Source organism: Hyla sarda, unplaced genomic scaffold (genome assembly GCF_029499605.1).
Source record: "Hyla sarda isolate aHylSar1 unplaced genomic scaffold, aHylSar1.hap1 scaffold_38, whole genome shotgun sequence".
Lineage (NCBI taxonomy): Eukaryota > Metazoa > Chordata > Amphibia > Anura > Hylidae > Hyla > Hyla sarda.
Genome location: NW_026610399.1, coordinates 782,035 through 798,140, shown reverse-complemented (window position 1 = coordinate 798,140; position 16,106 = coordinate 782,035). Strand labels below are relative to the sequence as shown.

At 54.1% G+C, this 16,106-nt stretch overlaps 1 pseudogene; it reads right to left on the bottom strand.

The window, feature by feature from the left end:
• Window positions 1-5,561: 5,561 nt before the first annotated feature.
• On the bottom strand, window positions 5,562-5,718 carry LOC130332644 (U2 spliceosomal RNA; annotated as a pseudogene).
• Window positions 5,719-16,106: the final 10,388 nt, after the last annotated feature.

Below are 16,106 nucleotides of genomic sequence, written 5' to 3'. Positions count from 1 at the left end.
GGGCCAAACTGTTGGGCTGTATCTTCAGGGAGACATGGGAGAAGGAGAGGGGTCTTCACTCCTCTTCTTCCTCATCAACGGCCGAGCTGTCCAAGATGGAATAGTCTCTAAGCAGGTTCTTGATGAACCTGCGGCAGTCCCGGACGGACATGTTTTCCCTGTTGATCACGAGGCGGTTCCTGGAGAGCCACACTGCGTCCTTAAAGCAGTTCATAAGGCGCCAGGCCTCCTGGATGGCCTCCACGTCGTGGGTCCCAGGGAACAGGCCGTAAAGCACCGAATGGTACGATAGGCAGCTCCTGGGCACTGAGTCTCTGAGTTCATGTTCTAGGGCGTCCAACAGACCCTGTGCAAAGGGGCACTGCCAAAACACGTGGAAAGATGTTTCCTCCACGTAGGGGCAACGGGGGCAGTACCGGGTCTTGCACAGGTTGCGGGCATGCATGAATGACCTGAGAGAGAGACCTCCCATGACGGCCATCCACGACAAGTCCTTGTGTCCATTGGTAAGCCGCTTTGAGGCCACATTGTTCCAAACTCTCTCTGCAGTGGCTGCGGGGAGTCCCGGAACCAGCTCGGTCAAGTCCTTAGCTCGGATGAGCTTGTGGATTGTCTTCGGCTTCCATAGGTCGGGTTTCAGTCCTTCCAGCTGGTGCTCCCTCACAAACCGGACAACATCCCCATAGAACCAGGGAGTGTTCCAGTTGTAAGGGATGGAGCTGTCCCACTTGTCCCAGCCCAGCTGTCTCCAGAGGGGCATGAGAAGCAAGCGAGACATGGACCTGCCCGCTGAGCCAGTCTTTTCAACAAGAGTCCGCTGCACCGTGACACATGCAAAGGAGGCCCTCAGCAGAGCGGGGATGTCGGGTATTCCCTTCCCACCCTTGCGGGGTTCCTTGTACATCACGGTCCTCCTGACTCTGTCCATTTTGCCCCAGACGAAGCCAAACACTGTCCGGGTGATGGCCTTGCAAACGGTGGTATGGGGAGGCCAGGCCTGTGCGGTATATTGGAGCACAGGCAAAACTTCACTCCGCAGGACAAGTGCCTTGCCTTCCATCGTGAGCTTTCTGGAGCTCCACAGTCCGATCTTTGAGTTTATCCTTCCTAGTCGGTCTTGCCAAGACTTAAGGGCCGCTCCTTCCTTCCCGAACCAGACTCCAAGAATTTGAATGAAGTCCGGCTTAATAGTAAAGGGGAAGGGGGCGGAAGAAGCCAGGTGCCACTCCCCGAAGAGCATGGCCTCCGACTTCCCGCAGTTGACTTTTGCCCCCGAAGCTCTGCCGAAGTCCTCGCAGGTCTGGACGAGTGCAGTCACCGAACGCTGGTCAGCGCAGAAGACGGTCACGTCGTCCATGTAGAGCGAGCACTTGACCTCGTGGCGATCTGGTCCTGGTGCGGTGATCCCTCTGATCTCTCCATTCTGCCGGATAGTCTCAGCGAAGAGCTCTATAACACAAACAAAAAGGAGAGGTGAAAGAGGGCAGCCTTGTCTAACCCCTGAAAGAATAGGAAAGGGGTCAGTCTTCCAGCCGTTCACCAACACCGTGCTGTAAATGTCAAAATACATAACGTTAACAAAAGAGCAAAACATCTTCCCCAGACCCAGCCTGCGCAAAACCCCGTCCATGAATGCGTGGGAGACACGGTCGAACGCCTTCTCCTGATCTAAGCTGACCAGGGCGGCGCGGCCCCCGCGGTCCTGGATGTAATGGACCGTGTCTCTCACAAGGGCAAGGCTGTCGGCAATCCTGCGGCCAGGAATGCTGCAGGTCTGGTCCGGATGGACGATCTGCCCCATGACAGGTTTCAGCCTGTTGGCCAGCACCTTGGCGAGGATCTTGTAGTCCACGTTCAGGAGAGAGATGGGACGCCAGTTTTTCAGGTCACATCTCTCCCCCTTCCGCTTATACAAGATCGTGATCATCCCTTCCCTCAACGACGGAGGCATTCTGCCCCCCACCACCATCTCCTCGTACACCTCCAACAGGTCCGGACAGATCAGGTCACCCAGCGCTACGTAGAGCTCGGCCGGGAGACCGTCACTGCCCGGGGTCCTGCCGGGCTTAAAGGATCTAGCGGCAGAGAGCAGCTCCCCCACCGTCAAGGGATCGTCCATAGCCGCCGCACCTGCGGGATCAACAACGTTAGTGACACCTGACAGGAACCTCTCGGCGGCTTCGGGGTCGGATGACTTGGGGGCGTAGAGGTTGCTGTAGAAGTCGTGGACGACCCCCATCACTTCCTCCTTGCCGCTCCTCATGTGTCCGGTCTCATCTCGTAGCTCAGTCAGGGGCGTGTGGCCGGCATGGAGCTTCCTGAAAAAGAAAGAGTTACATTTCTCACCCTTCTCCAGGTTCTCCACCTTGGAACGAAAGACGATTCGCTTGGATTCCTCCTCAAAGTGCCTTTTCAAGCTCTTTTTGGTCTCCTCCAGCTCCTCCCTGACGTCCCAGCCACACTGGAGCAGGTCCTGCAGGGACCGCAGCTCGCGCTGCAGTTTCCTCAAGTCCCACTTCTTCGCACACGCCTGTTGTCTGCCTTTTGCCTGAAAGAAACAACGGAATTCGACTTTAACATATTCCCACCAATCGCTGATGCACTTGAACAGACATTTGTCATTTCGCCATACAAGGTACGCATCCCTAAGTTCCTCCATGACCTCCCTCTGCTCCAACAGGGCACAATTCAACTTCCAGGAGCCCGGGCCAGGTGGGAATCCATGGCCCAGAGTCCCCCGGAATCGAATGGCCCTGTGGTCAGAGAAGAAGCAGGGGACCATAGAGTACGACACCTTTCTGACTGCTCTCGAAGTGAAGATGAAGTCTATCCGAGAACGGAGCGAGCCATCGGGGCGGCTCCACGTATAGTTTACGGAGCCGTTCCCGATGGACCCGACAACGTCCTGCAAGGATGCCTCCGTCACCATCTCAATCAGCAGTTTAGACGTCACGTCCAGGTTGGCGGATGTGCCAGAACTGCGCCCGTCCACCTCAATGGGGCAGTTGAAGTCACCACCCAACACTACTGCCCTAGTGGTGGCGAGTTCAGCCCGCAGGGCCTGGAGAACCTCCAGTCGGACATCCCTCTCAGGGGAGGCATACACGTTGATGAGCCGCACGGGCTCACCCGCCCAGGAACCGTCTGCGACAAGAAGTCTGCCACAGACGAGCTCCCGGACGGAATCAAGTGCAAAGTTACCTCCCCTGATCAGGATGGCCACCCCCGCAGACCTATTGTCGCCCCCACCAGACCAGTAGGAAGGGCCGTGAGGCCACTGCCTGGCCAGATGGTTGTAAGACCTAGAAGCAGACAAAGCACATTCCTGCAACATGTAAACATCACACCTCTGGGAATCTAAGAACGTAAGAACAGTCTGAAATCTAAACCAAGCTCTAATACTCCTCACATTAATGCAGAAGATGTTGAGATCAGCCATGGGAATAAAAAGAGAGGTTAGTTCTGATACTAGTTACCAGTCTGGTCGGACGGGTCCTCTTCTCTGGCGCCTGTCGGCTCGTGTGGCTTCTCGTAGCGCCCTTCCAAGAACTCGTCGTAGACCGTGTTGGACGGAGTGTCCAGGATTTTCTTAACCTCTGGGTCCTGCAGCAGCTCCTCCATAGATTGAGCTTGGACTGGCTCTGCTTGGACCTGCTCCACTTGGGCCTGCTCCATCACCTCCTCTCCTTCTGAAGCTTCAAGGCTCTCGCAGACCTGCTCCATCTCCTCCTCCTCATCTGAAGCTTGAGGGGTCTCGCAGGTCTCGATTATCTTTCTTTTGTGGGACTCTTCTGATACGTTGTCCCTTCCTTTCCTCTTCCTCTGTATGGTACCTGGGGGAGGAAGCACAGGAAAGTCCTCCGAAGGGCGGGCACCAGCAGCTGGAGGGGGGTTAGGTGCTGCTGGGCCAGGAGAGAAAGGAGGCTGGGTGGGGCGGGGGGCAGGAGAGAGAGCCCGGGCAGGGGAGGACGGGGCAGGGGTGGGCCGGGCAGGGGAGGACGGGGCAGGGGTGGGCCGGGCAGGGGAGGACGGGGCAGGGGTGGGCCGGGGTGGGGTACGGGGGGCAGGGGTGGGGCGGGATGGGGCAGGAGGGGCAGGGGTGGGACGGGATGGGGTAGGAGGGGCAGGGGTGGGACGGGATGGGGCAGGAGGGGCAGGGGTGGGACGGGATGGGGCAGGGGTGGGACGGGATGGGGCAGGGGTGGGGGTGGGGCGGGATGGGGCAGGAGATGGGGCGGGGAGGGGGCAGGGGATGGGGCGGGAGGGGCAGGGGAGGGGCGGGACGGGGCAGGGGTGGTGGCTTTCGCCTTCTTACCCTCCTTGGTCGGCTTGGCCATCCGTGGTGTTGGCTCCGGAGCTGGGGCTGGCTTCGGTGCTCTCGCTGCCACAGATGCCCATGTTCTCTCCCTCTGGGGGCAGTCCTTGTAGCTGTGGGCTGCCAGTCCGCAGAGGTTGCAGGTCTTGCTCTTGGGGCAGTCCTTGGTCGTGTGACCTGTCACACGGCAATACCTGCAGGCATCCTCCGTACAGTCCTTGCCCTCGTGGCCCATCTTGCCACATCTCCTGCAGGTCTGCGGCATGTCCGGGTAGAAGATAAGTCCTGTGGAGTTGCCCAAGGAAAATGTCGTTGGCAGGTGCTGTAGTCCGTCTGGAGAAGCAGGGTTCTTGTTGAGTCTGACGACCACAGACCACTTGCAGGTCCAGTATCCGAGTGAGTTCAGGATGCGGGTGGGCTCCCTCACCACGGTGCAGAAGCGCTTCAGGAAGGTCGAGATGTCCGTGCCTGGGGTGTGTGGGTTCCGCATTGAGACCGTCACCCGCCTCTCCTCTCTTTGAATAAGGCAGTTGCCCACAAAGCGAGAGAAAGGGGATTCGGGACTCGCCGCTTTCACCACCTCCCAGTATCTTCTACAGGTCCCAATGGTGGCAAAGGTGATGTAGAAGATTCCCGAAAAGAAGGTTGCTATTCCCAGGGTGTCAGCCGTGGGGAAGCCTTGATCCGCCAGCATCTTCTTGCAGAACACGTCGTGGGACATGTCCGGCACCCTTCCGTCCACGGGCTTGAGCTTCAAGGCAACAGTCTGCCTCATCCAGGGCTCCAGGGTTGGAGCTTCCAGGTTAGGAATTCTGCCGCCCTTCTGCCTTGCCGTGGTGGAGGTTGAAGCTTGCTGTGGTTGGGGCTGGACCTCCAGGCCTTGCCCTGCAGCCTCCTGGGTGGACTTGCTGGTTGAGGCCATGGCTTCTTCCAGCAGGCTCTTTTCCGCTTCCTTGCTTGCTTGTGGAGAGAGGCTTCGCAAAGTCTTCTTTCCCGGGTGGGAGGAGCTATGCAGATCCGGTCCCGGTGGGAGGAGCTATGCAAATCCTTCTCCAGAGGCAGCGAGTTTCTTCGAAAAGATTCTGCGCCGCCTTCCTCTTCGCCGCTGTTCCGGAATTCACCGCCGATTCCCTTCTTCCAGGTTCTTCGTCGGCTTCTTCCGGAGCTGCAGTCTTCAAGATCTTCTCCTTCTTCAGATGTTCCGAGGCAGGCAGGAGACGATCTTCAGGTGGTATGCTCTAGAGAAATGCGGTTCTAATAAGAACGAAAAGTACTGCAATCGTACTACGCAAAATCTCTACCACAATGCTTGGAGTTCTTCAGACCGTAGTGATCATGGTATCTCCCCTGCCAGGTAAAAACAGATACTACACTTGATCTTAGCCAAAAGGCCGAGAAGCGATCTGCCATCTTAGAACTCAAAACTACAAAAATATCGTGAACGATAAATGCTGAGACCGGAGCTGCTGGCGCCTCTTATATGTACAGCGGCTGCGCAATGATTGGCTGCTGAGATGTCACCGTCCGGAGCTGCTATTGGCTGACACAGAGCACAGGCCCCGCCCCATCCCGTCTGGACCCGGGCGAAGTTCCGCTACAACCTTGTGCTTCCCTGCCCGGGATAAAAGATCTTTAGCGGCTAGAACCGGACAGGCGAGCTCCCCTTCTCCGTGTCTTATTCCTCCCCAACATCCCCCCTAACAGTTTATACCCGTCACTGGCGGAGGTGCCGGGAAGGAGCCGGGAGGAGGCCCCGGGATCTCCATCACAGTCTTCCCGATCTGCTCATCATTGTGTATCCGGGAATATAAATCTGCTGCTGGGGATCGTTCCTTCTATTCCCGGCACCGGTCACCATCACACGGATCTTTACTACAACATCTACCGTCCAGGAAGCTGATTGCACGATGCGGAGACGGCCTGGAGCTGCTGAGAGCCCCGGAGGGTAACACAGGCGGCGCCTCCGCTCACTGCCAGCTCCCTGTCCTGATATATAGATATAATACGGACAACGTGTCCATTTACTGACCCGGAGATGATGGGGGGAGTTGTCCACAAGTAGATGTGATGACTGTTCTCTCCTTCATCTTCCTTACAGCTTCCCGACCCATAACACCCGCAGATGTCTCCTCATGTCTGCAGAGAGCACATGGCCCGGGTGCGGGGGGAGGAGGAGCAGGATTTGGACCTAGAGCTGGGGCTCCTACCCCCTGGGGATATTCTCTCACATCCCGGCTGTGCAGGAGGTCAGGGGGAAGGGGATACAGATTCTCCATGATGGGGAATTATGTCATCTCCCTGTTGTTATTCTTTGTAATCTCCAACGTGTTTTGAAGCCACCGGGCAGGAGCTGTCACAGCTGATCCGGCTTCGGGGAGTGTTCGGGCCGGGAACTGAGGAAGGAGATGCCGCAGGTATAAGATCTGATCCGGTCCCCGACTGAAGCTCTGGAAGTAGAAGTGGTCGGGTCGGAGGATCGTGTCCGGGCTGCTCAGCGGTGAGAAAGGAGACAGTGATAGCGGGAACCGGCGAGGACAGAGCGGAGGGAGCGGAGAGCAGTGACGGGGTCAGAGGGGCTGAAGATGGAAGGAGAAGTGAGGAGAACAAAGAAGATTCTGAGAAATAAAGTCAGAATCCTGATTTCTCTCACAGATTATCTCCATTACAGGACCTGCTTGTACATTACCAGGATGACATCGGGGATTCTTATATTGGTTGTGTATATGGTCCTGATAACAGAGAACATTATACCTGGGAGAGAAAGCCCTATCCCGGCCGCTGTACTGATACTTCCATGTCATATTTGTATTCCACACAACAATTGTATGAAGCCAGCCCGCCTGCTGAATCCCAGCTCCTGTGCTCGGGAAAGGTGGAGAGCCGCACAGCAAGCATCAGACTGCCGACATCCAAGAGGAACTCCAGCCCGGGCGGACAATAAAACTCTTCTTCTTTATTATCTTCTAATTAATAATGTATTAAAATATTGTGTTTACCTTATACAATGCACGGAATGACAATGTATCATATTAATATAAATGGTTTATATAGATAACAATGTGAATTCATACAGATGTAACAGGCTAAGTCCACAAACTAGACTCCACCCTACAGGTTCGGAACGGGATATAACACGGTATAAGTCTCTATAACCATAAATCCTCATGTCTCTGATAGAATGATGTCTTTTATACTTCCATTGTAAATGTGCAGAGAGAACGATGACGTCACGGCCCATGTACATTAGGGACATGTCACCTACTGTGTTACAGAATGTCCATGTCATGTATTATATAGATGACACCAGACCCACAGCCCATACACAACGGGGCAACATTATAAAGTAATAAATTCTTTGTTTTGTGCAGTCTCTCCAGGACAAACACATCTTATTCACTCTTTATGATGGACTCCTGTCTGTTAGTTTCCACGTTGATACATTAGTTATTTATTCATTTGTTTATTCTTATTCATACATTGTTGTTACATTGTATACTTTTGTAACTCCCCTTCCTTCTCTCAACGAGACTTCTCAGGAGTATTAGGGGTTAATGAGCAGAGACTGTAATAGAGTAATGGGCAGTATAGAGCTTTATCTCCAAGACGTGTATGACGTCACTATAATGTTATATCGTCTATACATAATAATAGATAGGAATCCTCAATTCTGTAATAGATCCCAGAGATCATCACTGAATAGACGAGGGATCTGCGGATACAATACAGTCTGTGAAGGATCCCACAGAAAGTCCGGATCGTCTTATATCTGGATCAGGATTATTACTTTCCTTCTCAGAATCTTCTCCTTTGTTCTCTTCCCTTATTCTTCATCTTCAGCCCCTCTGACCCCCTCACTGCTCTCCGCTCCCTCCGCTGTCCTCGCCGGTTCCCGCTATCCCTGTCTCCTTTCTCCCGCTCTCTTCTCACCGCTGAGCAGCCCGGAGATCACCCGCCGACCCCACCAGTTCCACATCCAGAGCTTCAGTCGGATCATATCTTATACCTGCGGCATCTTCCTCCTCTCTTACCGACCGAACACTCCCCGGAGCCCGTGTATTTTCCTCCAGACAGCAGAGATCCTGAAGAGAAGGAAGCGCCATCATAGTCTGGTGTATTTGGGGAATCCTGTTGGGGTTTACTGGGGCAGAACAGGACAGGAGCGCAGATATACTGAGGGATTAGAGCCCAGGATGTAAGGGGAGGAGGCCGAGGGTTTACAGAAGTCTTGGGGCGCATTGCCAATCATACATATCATCAGGAGACACTTTGGACACTTTGACCTCTTAATTTTACCCCAAAACCTTTGAACCGATTATTAAAATTTAGCTTTTAAATACTCATTACATACACTGTAGTATAACCTGCGTTTTATATAAAACAAATTAAGAGTGGGTGAGAAATGTGTGTGTGTGTGTGTGTGTGTATATATATATATATATATATATATATATATATATATATATATATATATATATATATATATATATATATATATATATACACACACACACACACACACACACACACACACACACACACACTACAATGCATATGCCTTTGTCCTAGATCCTCAAGAAGAGACACAAGCTCCCGGCTTGACTATATTCTCCATATTAGAGAAACTGGTATCGTGGTGTTCATATAACATCTAGTTGTATCTATTTGCGCCTCTGTAACAATTTTAGTGTCAGCTCTTGAGGAAATCTAAATACTTGTTACAATTTGGCAACATGCAAAGTTTAGAATACAAAGCTCTCACCACCAGGTGTCGCTATTGTAACACTCACTGCAACTGATTTGTATATCCTGAAACTGTAAGAATTTCGTGCAGTGACTAATAGAAAATATTTATTGGAAATTATTAATATTGATTAACCAGAAACATTGTGCTGATTTTAACCCTCTAATCTACTTAATAGGTTGTGGACATATGAAGTTACTAACCCATTCTGAGAATTACTGGGCATTTTGTTCGATCATGGGGGCGCTCTACTGTACTGCCCCATGTAAATGTATATAGAGATTGGAAATAGTGAAGCAGATAGAGCTCTGAGGAATTGTAGGCATAAAGGAGTCTGTATCCGAGGAGCGGGGAATCAGTGTGAATGCCCGAGACCCGGCATCGTGTCATACATGGGGGCGCTATCATCGCTGAGGATGGGCCCCGCCGCTTCAGAACAAAGATCCATCACAGATGTCTCATGTGTTTTGGCGGGCTCTAGTTTGTATGACCCTGCCCCCCGTACCCCACCCCGTCCCACCCCTGCCCCGTCCTCCCCTGCCCGGGCACTTTCTCCTGCCCCCTGCCCCACCCAGCCTCCTTTCTCCCCTGGCCCAGCAGCACCAAACCCCCCTCCAGCTGCTGGCACCCGCTCTTTGGAGGATTTTCCTGTGCTTCCTCCCCCAGGTACCATACAGAGGAAGAGGAAAGGACAATACATCAGATGAGTGGGGGGGGGGGGGGAGTCTGGCCGCGGACTGGTATGGCTGTGCGAGTCTGAGCGCTCCTGCCTCGCACCTCCTGAGCACCCTTTTATTCCCACTTTATCTCACCAGGAATGGTGAAAATTGGTCGTTATATACCTGGTGACCCACCTGCGATGCCCAAACAGAAAAGCCAAGCAGCCGTTACGACTTTCTTTGCTAAACGCACCGACCGGTCTCATGCTCACGCTCAAGATGGCGCCTGATCCCACCACACGCTGTAACCCTGAAGAAGAAGGAGGCCAGGACAGCGATTCGGAGGGCAGCGGAGTGGCGGCTATTACGCCAGCCTTCTTCAAATCATTCATGAAGAAGGCTCTAACACAAGCCCTGAAGCCAGTGAGAGCGGACCTGGCGGAAATCAAATCGGAGGTTCGGGCCATCGGCTTTCGCACGAAGGCCCTCGAGTCGGCATGCACGGAGCTCGCTACACACTCTGCTGCACTTGCCACCAGAACCGAAGCCATGGAGACACATGTCAATAATGCCCTTACTTTGATCGAAGACCAGGAAAACCGCAGCAGGCGGAAAAATATTCGCTTCAAAGGACTTCCGGAATCCTGGGTGCCTGATGTGCTGCCTAAAATTGCCCGTGAGATCTTTGCTGGATTGCTGGGGGACGAGCGCGCTGGCTCCATCGTCATAGAGCGCATTCACAGGGCCCTCCGGCTTCGGCCGAAGCCAGCTGAACCCCCCAGGGATGTTATCTGTGGTCTCTTGTCGTTTGTGGATACTGCTGCCATCTTACAAGCTGCGAGGGAAAAGAGACCCATCCACTACGGAGCAGATGAAATTTTCCTATATCAGGACATTGCTCCTACTACGCTGATGAAGAGACGTATCATGCGCCCCCTGCTCGAAAAACTCAGGGAGAAAAACCTGACGTACGCCTGGTTGTTCCCGTTCAGGCTTTCGGTTCTAAAAGGAGGGAAGATGATCACCATTAGGACCCCTGACGACCTGCGGAGCGCCTGGCGAGTCCTGGACATCGCCCCTGTTGAGGTACCATCGTGGATGCCGCTGTCAGATCATGTGCCGCTTCCGCAGCTGCCGAACTTGGGAGAGTGGAAGATGGTCGCTCGCTCCAAGTCTCCGAAGCAGAAGAAGACCCCGGTGAAGATGCCTGCCCCAGAGGGTTGAGATAAGTAACCCCTTCTGACTTTTTTGATGGCCCTCTTCTCCAGCCTATATGGATGGCTGACCGGTGACTTTTCCCGATTGATGCTGTAACTAGAACTCTCCTGTTATTTTGTTTTGCACACCTTGCCTCTGCGTGGGGGATTGAGAGAACTTTAGTGCCCGGGATTGCAGCGTAGATACGAGGACTTCACCCTGTCTCCTCAACACCCCTCCCCCCCCCTCCCTGACTCTCCTGCCCCATCCCGAATACTTGGTCTGCATTGCTTGAGATGCACCGGGCAGATCCCTGGCATGGGATGCCCTGGCATTCCGAGGAGCCACCGATGAAATCCCACGGACGGGTGACTGCTACTGATCCCTCCTTCATCTAGACCGAGACTTTCCTAGCCCTGAAATTCGACATGGTGACCTAGTTACTGTCTGGCCCTTTCACTGTTGGTGGCCGACAGAGCTTACTTTATCTCCCTTAGGTGTTATATCTGTACCTCTACTATTACTTCTATCCCCTATTCATTTCGCTTTTCATCATCCATGCATCCCCGCACACGCTCCCTCCCTCTGAACTCCTGATTCCTCCCTACCCTACCCACCTGCACACTCTACTGCCACAGCCATATCCTCACTCTCTTGTGTCTATTTCAATGTTAGAGGGATGCTTACCCCTAATAAGAGAAACCACATACTTTCTGTAACTAAACGCCTCAACCCTATGATCTAATTCCTGCAGGAAACTCATTTTAAACAAGACAAAATCCCTAAACTCCCCAAAAAACCCTACTCCTGGTTCCACTCCTGCCATCCAGCCTCTGCGTCCAAGGGTGTTTCAATAGCCCTGCATAAAAAATTACCTGTGATAGTACTCCAGCAGCATTCTGACGCAAATGGGAGAGCGCTCTTTTTGAGGGTGCTGATCAACAACTCCAAATATACCTTGGTGAACATTTATGCGCCTAATCATGCACAAGTTTCTTGGCTGCTGGGCACCCTGGATGACCTGAGACTGTTTGCGGATGGTCCGATCATACTGGGAGGTGACCTCAATGTTACTCTAATCCCTTCTTTAGATACCTCGGCCACAAGATCCACCATCTCAAATCGTGCTCTTGCTTGCTTGCGTGCTAAATTGTCTAATTTGTCCCTTGTAGATGCCTGGCGGACGCTGAACCCCACGGTCAGAGACTACTCTCACTTCTCGGCTGCTCATAATTCCTTCCAACGGCTGGACTACATCTTCATCCATTCATCTCTTCTTCCCTCCCTCACGACCACAGGTATCGATGTCATTACTATCTCTGACCATGCTCCTGTCCACCTGTCTCTATACCTCTCCGGCCCTACACCCTTCACGATACGCTGGCGCCTAAACGAACACATACTGGAAAACAGCGCAGCTAGGGAAGACATTAAAAACCATCTAGTGTCTTACTTTGACCTTAATGGTCGGTCGGGACTGCCCACCCCTATAGTCTGGGAGGCCCATAAATCCTACATCAGGGGGATCTTCATCGCCTGGGGCTCAAAATTGAAAAAGACATACCAGAAAGAGATAGACACTCTCCTACTTAAAATAGCTAGCTTAGAAAGATTACACAAGACCACATGCACTGGCCCCGTCCAGGATGACCTACGTTCACTCAGGGAACAATTATTGTCACACCTAAACTATAAATCCTCTAAGGCATATCTTAACTTTAGACACCGCTTGTACACTAATGGTAATAAAGGAGGCAAGCTCATGTCGTCCCTGCTTAAGAAAGCTAAGGCGAAACAGCATATCCACCATGTTAGGGACGAACGGGGCGACTCTTGCGCCACAACTGAGGCTATTGCGGTGGCTTTCCAGAAGTTTTATTCTAAATTGTACAATTTAGACGCCACGATAGATCCCCCTACACCTTCAACGAAGACCTCACTCATTGAGGACTTCTTACAACACCTCTCCCTGCCTCGTGTGGAGTAGGGGATGGCCGAGAGCCTGTTAGCCCACATCACTGATGATGAGGTTGGGCGTGTTTGTTACGCCTAGCGCTCCGGGTCCCCGCTCCTCCCCGGAGCGCTCACGGCGTCTTTCTCCCTGCAGCGCCCCGGTCAGTCCCGCTGACCGGGAGCGCTGCACTGTCATGGCCGTCGGGGATGCGATTCGCACAGCGGGACGTGCCCGCTCGCGAATCACATCCCAGGTCACTTACCCGTCCCGGTCCCCTGCTGTCTTGTGCTGTCGCGCGCGGCTCCGCTCTCTAGGGCGCGCGCGCGCCAGTTCTCTGAGACTTAAAGGGCCAGTGCACCAATGATTGGTGCCTGGCCCAATTAGCTTAATTGGCTTCCATCTGCTCCCTGGCTATATCTGATCTTCTCCCTTGCACTCCCTTGCCGGATCTTGTTGCCTTGTGCCAGTGAAGGCGTTTAGTGTGTCCAAAGCCTGTGTACCTGAACTTCTGCTATCCATCCTGACTACGAACCTTGCCGCCTGCCCCCGACCTTCTGCTACGTCTGACCTTGCCTCTGCCTAGTCCTTCTGTCCCACGCCTTCTCAGCAGTCAGCGAGGTTGAGCCGTTGCTAGTGGATACGACCTGGTTGCTACTGCCGCAGCAAGACCATCCCGCTTTGCGGCGGGCTCTGGTGAAAACCAGTAGCCTCTTAGAACCGGTCCACTAGCACGGTCCACGCCAATCCCTCGCTGACACAGCGGATCCACAACCCGTAAGCCGAATCGTGACAGTAGATCCGGCGATGGATCCCGCTGAGGTGCCGCTGCCAAGTCTCGCTGACCTTACCACGGTGGTCGCTCAGCAATCGCAGCAAATTGCCCAACAAGGACAGCAGCTGTCGCAGTTGACCGCCACGTTACAGCAACTTCTGCCTCTGCTACAGCAGCAACCATCTCCTCCGCCAGCTCCTGCACCTCCTCCGCAGCGAGTGGCCGCTCCTAGCCTCCGCTTGTCCCTGCCGGACAAATTTGATGGGGACTCTAAACTCTGCCTCGGATTTTTGTCTCAGTGTTCCCTGCATATGGAGATGTTGTCGGACTTGTTTCCTACAGAACGGTCTAAGGTGGCGTTTGTAGTAAGTCTTCTTTCAGGAAAGGCCTTGTCTTGGGCCACACCGCTCTGGGACCGCAATGATCCTGCCACAGCCACAGTCCAGGCCTTCTTCGCTGAAGTCCGGAGTGTCTTCGAGGAGCCTGCCCGAGCTTCTTCTGCCGAGACTGCCCTGTTGAACCTGGTCCAGGGTAATTCTTCAGTGGGCGAGTACGCCATCCAATTTCGTACTCTTGCTTCCGAGTTATCATGGAATAACGAGGCTCTCTGCGCGACCTTTAAAAAAGGCCTATCCAGTCGCATCAAGGATGTGCTGGCCGCACGAGAGATTCCTGCCAACCTCCAAGAACTCATCCATTTGGCTACCCGCATTGACATGCGTTTTTCTGAGCGACACCAAGAGCTCCGCCAGGAAAAAGACTTAGATCTCTGGGCACCTCTCCCACAGCATCCTTTGCAGTCTACGCCTGGGCCTCCCGCCGAGGAGGCCATGCAAGTGGATCGGTCTCGCCTGACCCAGGAAGAGAGGAATCGCCATAGGGAAGAAAATCTCTGTCTTTACTGTGCCAGTACCGAGCATTTCTTGGTGGATTGCCCTATCCGTCCTCCACGTCTGGGAAATGCACGCACGCACCCAGCTCACGTGGGTGTGGCGTCTCTTGGTTCCAAGTCTGCTTCTCCACGTCTCACGGTGCCCGTGCGGATTTCTCCTTCAGCCAACTCCTCCCTCTCAGCCGTGGCCTGCTTGGACTCCGGTGCCTCTGGAAATTTTATTTTGGAGTCGTTTGTTAATAAATTCCGCATCCCGGTGACCCGTCTCGTCAAGCCGCACTACATTTCCGCGGTCAATGGAGTCAGACTGGATTGCACCGTGCATTACCGCACAGAACCCCTCCTGATGTGTATTGGACCCCACCACGAAAGGATTGAGCTCTTCGTTCTCCCCAACTGTACCTCTGAGGTCCTCCTCGGTCTGCCGTGGCTCCGGCTTCATTCTCCCACCCTTGATTGGACCACCGGGGAGATCAAGAACTGGGACTCTGCCTGCCTTAGGAAGTGCCTCTCCCCCCCTCCCAGTCCCGTCAGGCAAGCCTCTGTGCCTCCTCACGGCTCCCGTCCTTGTGTCACCCTGCCCCGTGCCAAGCTTCACCCTCTGCCCTCCCTCCCCATTCCAACTCCTGCTGCACTGCCTGCCGTTGAGGAAACCCTCCATTCTTTCCCGGTGTCCTCATCCCAGGGGAGGCAGTTACCGGACAAAAAAAAGGGGAGACCTAAGGGGGGGGGGGTACTGTTACGCCTAGCGCTCCGGGTCCCCGCTCCTCCCCGGAGCGCTCACGGCGTCTTTCTCCCTGCAGCGCCCCGGTCAGTCCCGCTGACCGGGAGCGCTGCACTGTCATGGCCGTCGGGGATGCGATTCGCACAGCGGGACGTGCCCGCTCGCGAATCGCATCCCAGGTCACTTACCCGTCCCGGTCCCCTGCTGTCTTGTGCTGGCACGCGCGGCTCCGCTCTCTAGGGCGCGCGCGCGCCAGCTCTCTGAGACTTAAAGGGCCAGTGCACCAATGATTGGTGCCTGGCCCAATTAGCTTAATTGGCTTCCATCTGCTCCCTGGCTATATCTGATCTCCTCCCTTGCACTCCCTTGCCGGATCTTGTTGCCTTGTGCCAGTGAAGGCGTTTAGTGTGTCCAAAGCCTGTGTACCTGAACCTCTGCTATCCATCCTGACTACGAACCTTGCCGCCTGCCCCCGACCTTCTGCTACGTCTGACCTTGCCTCTGCCTAGTCCTTCTGTCCCACGCCTTCTCAGCAGTCAGCGAGGTTGAGCCGTTGCTAGTGGATACGACCTGGTTGCTACTGCCGCAGCAAGACCATCCCGCTTTGCGGCGGGCTCTGGTGAAAACCAGTAGCCTCTTAGAACCGGTCCACTAGCACGGTCCACGCCAATCCCTCGCTGACACAGCGGATCCACAACCCGTAAGCCGAATCGTGACAGTGTTCTGACCTCTTTCCCTCCAGGCAAGAGCCCGGGCCCTGACGGCCTCCCCCTCCAGTACTATACGAGGTACCGAGACGTACTGACCCCCCATTTGACTGAATGGTGCACCTCGCTGTTTGAGGGCTCCCAA